Genomic DNA, 7,378 nt, shown 5'->3' with positions numbered 1-7,378 from the left:
TTTGATTAAAGGTTGTAGCTGGTCTACAGTTTGGCCTACGGGCTCCATACAAGGGTCAAAGTGCCTACAATCCTAAGGTCACTTCAGGAGATCATTACTTTTTCAATAGAGGCAATGAAAGCATGGATTCTGCCTTTTCATTATATTATTAGGTATTCAGAGGGGGAATCCCTTCAGGATTCCTACTTGAATGAGCATGTCGAATTTTATGACTCTTTTACTTGGCAAAGAACAACCTTGGTCAGATCCATGGATCATAGGTTAAAAATTTCAGGGATCTTTAAGGAATTACTGTTGATTCCTACAGAGTACTCGTGTGAACCGACAGATTGCAGATACATACCACTCTTAGCATGTCCCCTTAACATGATGTTACAGTTTTCACACAGGATAATATGAAGCTAACCAGCATACTAAATAACACAGATACACAAACTTTTTGATAAAATTTCAGCCTTCATTTTGAGGAGTTATTGAGAAGCCTACATGCTATGAGCATTAGTGTCCGTAATAGAAAGTAGACTACAGTAAGGTACCATATCCTCAGTCTGTGGGTGTCAATATCTTCTAAAACCCTTCAGAATTTAAAAGGCCTGGTCAATTCTTTTATGCAACTGGTGTGATTGAGACAGAGGAGGAAAAATTTTATTCTCTCTATTACTCCAGGCCCAAGGTGTACCTGGGTCTACAGTGGGCCTGGCAATCATCTGTGAATGACCAAGTGAAACACCATGTGAGTTTACAATTCAGGCTGTGAAGAGGTGACTGCAGTAGCTTCCCATATGAGTATCTTCATCACTGCCACTGGTGGAGGTGTTTCTTTGGTAAGACATACAATTCATTACAGTTGCAAGCACACAGGTGACTAGTGCTATTTGACATATCCTGGATTATCCAAAACATTCATTCAAGTCTGATAAATGTCACAGAAGAACTAATCTTTTCCAGATCACTAGATCAGCAATTGCAGATGAGAAATTGGTTAACCCCACAGTGCTCAAAATGGTGCTAGACACCCCTGTTTAATAAACTACCTTTTACCTCCAGGGTGGGATTCAAATCGTGGATGAAGATACTGAAATCAAGGTCTCTACAGGAAGGTGATCTTATGGAAGACAAGTGACAAAACTCCTATTCCAACCAATGGAGATCCAGTCAATATACAGGCAATGGACTTGTGGGGATAGTTCAGCTCCCCAAATACCAGAGTGGTTCCAGGGTGAGCTGAGTTTTTACACAGGCTCCATTGATTGTTTTGGACTAGGAACTCAATTCAGGTGCTGAAACATGGGCATCAGTCACAGTTTCAGATACTTAGTCAATCTGGGACTGGCATTGACCATAGTTTATATATTTGCACCTATGAGTAGGTTTGAGAGAGTGGGAGGAGTACTCGGAAGAAGTTTCCATGAGTTTTTCTCACAATCAGTGCTTTCCCATATTGAGTGCACTTTGGCTTGCTTTCACTAAGGATTTAGGTTGCTGCTTACCAGTTTATAAATCCTTTCATGTGGACAGTTCGTTCCAATTTGAATATGTTCATAATATTACACAGTTAAGGACAGAAATGTTAAAGATAATCATTAGAAAATGGATGTTAAACATCTTCCCTCACAAAAGCATCAAACATTATTTTCTGAAGATACCAATATCTTCAGTGACTGTAGTTTTTAGTATTGATGGAAGTGAATCTTTCCTTTCATCTAACACCATGTCCAAACCCAGTGGTCTCTGCAATTTGCAAGCAAAAGGTCACTTCCACTGCAAATAAAAAGGAAGAATGTGATGTAGTAAAATGCTTTATATTCAATAAGATAATTATAGTATTTCATGTGCTCCTTCTTAAAGTGCTTGTTCGTATCCTTGGGACCTGCAAATAGCATAGCACTAATCTTTTGAACTTCTTGCTTTTCTCACTTACTAACACATCCATCTTGCCTGTTTTTCTGTCCAGGTATGTGCTAATACAAATCTATTCAATGAAAGTTAAGGGAGACTGGTGGACATTTCTGGTTCTTTCTTCTCAAATCTGATGTGGACTGTGAAAGAAGAAGGACCTAAATTTAAGCCAACTAGTTTGGAAGTAAATAAATGAAGGCAGGAACATCAAAAGAGAGAAACTGATTAACAGGGCCAGGCGATTTATGTCCATTACCTTGTAATAGAACTAATGGGCTTGATTTCTTTCTCATTTAAATTAGGAACGATTCCACTAAAGCCATTAAAGATATACCAATAAAAATAGAAATCAAAATCAGATTTGATCTTTTCATTGGCTTCAGATTGGGCCCTACATCAGATAATTTATCAGTTCAGGGAAATCATCATGCACCCTTTCACTGGCCTATCTGAAGGATAAGTAAAACCTCATTATAGTCCCCATGAGGAAAGAAAAAAAAAATGAATTCTACATTTACCAAGACCTTATTTCTCCTCTTAGTTTTAGATAATGCTATGGATCTCAGAAGAGTTCCTTTAAATTAAAATGGTTCAAATGAAAGAAGATGAAGTTCTTAGACACAGGAACAAGTTACCAAAGGATAACAAATTCTTGCATATCTGCTAACCTATGTAACTACCAAAATTCATGCCATTAGCTCACATGAAATGTTAAAGATGAAAACAAAATGTTAAAGATGAAAAATGCACTCTCATCAATTTTTCAGAAGATACCGCTGGCAGGGCTGCCATTCAGAGAGGCCTAAACAAGCTGGACGAATGGGCAAACAGAAACCTTATGAAACTCAGCAAGCACAAATGCCAAGTCCTGTCCCTGGGAAGGAAAAAAACACTTCCAATGAAGCAGGTTGGGGACTATCTTGCTGAGGAGCAGCTCTGCTGAGAAGGATCTGGGGGTCTTTGTGGAGAGCAAGCTGAGCATGAGGCAGCACCAGGGTGGCCTGGCAGCTAAGAAAGCCAATAGCATCCTGTGTAGGGGCAGACAGCGAGGGATTGGACAAGAAAGAGTCAAGGAGCCAAAAGCCTTGGGAGGAATAAATAGCAGTATGTAGATAAGGCAGTAGCCACACGGGATGAGAAGGAGTGATGATGGGAACTTGACCTTAGGGAAAGTACCGATCCGGGCTAGAGCTTATATAAGGGGCTTGCTTGCTTGAATAAAGTTGATTCTGATCCAGCACATTGGAGTCCGTGAATCAGACCGCCACATATGGCGCCCGAACAGAGACCGAAGACTGACTTCATCCAGGGCTGTAGAGGCAGCGGTTAGCTGAACCGGTGGTGGAGCCCGGCTGAACAAAGAGCTGCTGAAAGAAAGCAGAAGGGGAGCCGCTGAAAGGAAGCGGCATTGCGCGCAACAGGTTACCTACCACTGGACGGAGGTAAGCGGCCGGGAACGCATGGGAGTCGTGGGAAACGGAATCTCCCCACAAGATAGGTCCGTGCTAAACGTAATGCAAAAGACTTTGAAACAGCACAGTAGAGATATACCCCCCCCAAGATCTCCCAATGTTATTAGTGTGGGCACACTCGAACTGTCCCTAGGTGAATTCTAGCATGATTTATAACCTCAGTACATGGGACTCGATCGGAGTTAAGCTCTGGGACACGGCAACAAGAAACGATAAGACGGCGGCAGGACTTTTAGCCCTGTGGCGTACCATGCTTGAGACCCTGAAAGAGCATAGCAAGAAGAAAACATAGGGACCGGAGGTACTCGCAGCCCCCACAGCACCTCCGTCAAGTGACACGGTGGTGGGGGCGGTGGGTGGACGGGACTCCCCAGGAAACGACCCAGACAATCCATTTGTCCCAGGGCCAATTGATCCGGAACAGGAGCTGGACATCTATCCGCCTCTTAATGCACCTTGCTGTGTCCATCTTACAGCCCCTTCAGAACCACCCCCCCTCAAGAGAGGGGGCGGCCTGTGAGTGCAGACTGCCCACAACCCCCACACTGACCCAGCTTCTGGGAAGGATCCATTGCCCCAGGACCGCTTGGTGGGGCATGACTACACTGGCCAGGGACCCTCACCGCCTGCCTTCTTCCCTCCCTCCTTTCCTTCCTGCCTTCCTTCCCCTCCCACCCGGCCCTTCCTCTCTCTGCCTGGTGCCGCCACTGCAGAGCAGCAGGAGGAGGAACATGGCAAAAGCAGAGCAGGGCCTCAGCCTCGAACCGCAGCACGAGCTCAGATTCAAAGAGCTTTTCACAGATGTTGTCACCACAAACCTGAAGCTCAGCAATCCTACAGACAGAAGTGTGTGCTTCAAAGTTAAGACCACAGCACCACGTAGATACTGTGTAAGACCCAACAGTGCAATTATCGATGCAGAAGCATCAATTAATGTTTCTGTGATGCTACAGCCTTTTGACTATGATCCTAATGAGAAAAGTAAACACAAGTTTATGGTTAAAAAAAAAAAAAGAAAGAAAGAAAAAAGAAAAATGAAAAAAAAAAGAAACAGTCTATGCTTGCTCCAGCTGATACTTCAGATATGGAAGCAGTATGGAAAGAGGCAAAACCAGAAGAACTCATGCATTTGAAACTTAGGTGTGTGTTTGAGCTACCAACGGAAAATGATACACCTTATGACATAGAAATGAGATTGTATCTACAACTGCAACAAAGACAGATTCTTCTGTAATGTCTAAATCAATAAGTCCCTCTTCAGAGGCACCCAGCTCAAGCTGTAATTACTGCAAGCATGTCATTAAAATTTAATTATTTAATTTGCTTTTATTTGGCTCTGAACTTTTCTTCAGGAACCTAGGGTCAGGCCCTGTTATGGTGGCCGACGAGCCTAATTTCCATAACAGTTTTGTGACCCAGGTGGGACCCTAGGCGACCACTGTCAGGGCCTCTCGTCTCCAAACGATCATCTGGCACCATTGGGTGAGTTCACCTGGGATTTTTGGCAACGAGCAGCACCGAAAAGGTGAGTCTTAAATTCCTGCCTAAATTCTAAATTCTGGTCTGGTAACAGTGCACTGTAAGGGGTACACAGGCTGGCCACCGTAAGGCGTACCAGGGGATGGGTGTGAGTCCCATCCCCAGGGTTTGAGTGGGTTTTAAGTTCCAGCTTGGTCCGGCCAGAAAGGGGAGTGCACAGCCTGATCAGCATAAGGCACACTGCAAGACTGTAAGACAGAAGTCTAGAGTCACTGTGACTGGTGTGAGTGTGAACAGTACTGTGTGTGCGAGTGTGTGTAGCCTGGGAACCGGCCAGGGTGCCCGTCGGCTGATGAAGCCGCCCGCTGCGAAGGGACAGCAGTCCTAGCAGTTAAAGACTTGGGTGCTGTAAGTGCGGTTCCCAGAGAGTGAGAGAAAGAGAGTGTGGGATTAAAAAAAAAAAAAAAATGTTGGTCCAACTATGTCAGGAGGATTGCCCATTCCTGACAAAGAAGGAAAACCTAGCGGAACCCAGCAAGAGACTTTTGATCAGCAGGTTAAATTGTCCCATGATTTCTTTTTTTTCACCAAAATGCAAAAGCACTACAAAAAATTTATTACAAGAGACCAGGCCCGAAACATTATTCGAAGTTGCGCTGATTGCCAAAATGTATCCCCATTACCATCGTACTTAGGGACCAACCCTCGAGACCTGCAACCCTGAAATGTCTGGCAGACAGACGTTACCCATTATCCCTTATTCAGAAGATTGAAATATGTCCATGTCTCTGTAGATATCTTTTCCCATTACATTGTCGCTATTGCCCATGTTGGGAAAAAAAGCCATGATGTATGTCGTCACTGGCTTGCCTGTTTCACCACAATGGGGGTTCCCACTCTAATTAAAACTGACAATGGTCCTGCATACACTGCACGACGAATGCGGGCTTTTCTTCAAATCTGGGGGGTCATTCATGTGACCGGAATTCCCTGTTCCCCAACTGGCCAGGCAATAGTGGAACGTACCCATCGTACTCTAAAAGACATGCTTGAAAAACAAAAAAGGGGGAATAGCCCTGGTGCCTCCCCACATGAGCAGCTGTGGAAAGCCTGATATGTTCTCAACCTCTTAAACTGTTATATGGACCAAAGTGCAGTTAATAAGCATTTCTCATGCCCTATGTGGTGAGAACAGCCTCGGGTTTGCTACAAGAACCTGGAAACGGGTCGATGGAGTGAAGCAGTATACAACAACGTGGGGGAAAGGTTATGCTTGTCTCTCCACAGGTAACGGGCCTTGTTGGATGCCTGCACGGCTGATTCGACCTGTTGACGCATCCCTTGAAACACCAAACGAAGACTGAGAGCCAGTTAAGATAGCTGACGCATCCCTCGAAACACCAAACAAGGACTGAGAGTCAGTTAAGATGAGCCCATGTCGGGACATTTTCTGGCAATATTTGCCTGCCTCGTGCAGGGTCAATATCGATTCATAAAAGCTTACCGTGACTACGCAACCTTACTAATAAGTTGTAGATAGAATCAGAGTGGAACCCTTTTGAGGGATAGGACTGGACGTTAGGTTTGGGTTCATGGGTTAAGAAGGTACTGGCGTGTGGATTGGTAATCTTGCTAAGATTTCTAGCCCTTGCTATCTATCTCCCCTGCTTAATAAGCCTTATGCAGAGAATGACTCGAAGGGCTTTGCATCAAGTACTTGCTGTACAAATACACACTGCACTGGCAATATTTAGTTTAGAAAATAAAAAATGGGGAGATGTAGGGGCAGACAGCAAGGGATTGCACAAGAAAGAGTTAAGGAGCCGAAAGCCTTGAGAGGAATAAATAGCAGTATGTAGATAAGGTAGTAGCCACACGGGGTGAGAAGGAGTGATGATGGGAACTTGACCTTAGGGAAAGTACCGATCCGGGCTAGAGCTTATATAAGGGGCTTGCTTGCTTGAATAAAGTTGATTCTGATCCAGCACATTGGAGTCCGTGAATCAGACCGCCACATCCTGGGCTGCCTTAAGAGGAGCACTGGCAGTAGGCCGAAGGAAGCGATTAGCCTCCTCTACTTGATACTCATTAGACTACTTTTACATCCAGTTTTGGGTTCCCTTGAGTACAAAAAAGATGTTGTTTTACTTGGGTGATTCAGCAGAGGCCATCAGCTGGTCGGGGACAGGAGAGCTTGCCCTGTGAAGAGAGGCTGAGGGAGCTGGGCTTGTTCAGCCTGGAGGTGGCTTCAAGCAGACCAAACAGCAGCTTGCCAGTACATATGAGGTGCCAGCACCTCCAATAACAAGAAGGATCCAGGCTCTTTAGAGCAGTAAACAGCAGGAGGATGAGAAATAACAGACATAGAAATGATACAACAGAAGTTCTCACTGGATGAGACATAAGGAAGGACTTTTTCCCCATAAGGACAGGAGGTTGGCCTAGAGATCTCCCGAGGCCCCTTTCAAGCTGAATTACCCTATGATCCTATGATACCATGATTCTAGATGAATAAAAGATGAGTGAAA

General features: G+C 44.5%; 1 pseudogene; it reads left to right on the top strand.

Moving 5' to 3' along the window:
* Nucleotides 1-4,102: 4,102 nt before the first annotated feature.
* On the top strand, nt 4,103-4,637 carry LOC112981589 (vesicle-associated membrane protein-associated protein B/C-like; annotated as a pseudogene).
* Nucleotides 4,638-7,378: the final 2,741 nt, after the last annotated feature.

The sequence above is a fragment of the Dromaius novaehollandiae genome, chromosome 1 (assembly GCF_036370855.1).
Source record: "Dromaius novaehollandiae isolate bDroNov1 chromosome 1, bDroNov1.hap1, whole genome shotgun sequence".
NCBI classification, from domain to species: Eukaryota; Metazoa; Chordata; class Aves; order Casuariiformes; family Dromaiidae; genus Dromaius; species Dromaius novaehollandiae.
Note: the sequence above shows the minus strand (reverse complement) of the source record. Positions and strands in the feature narration are given on the sequence as shown.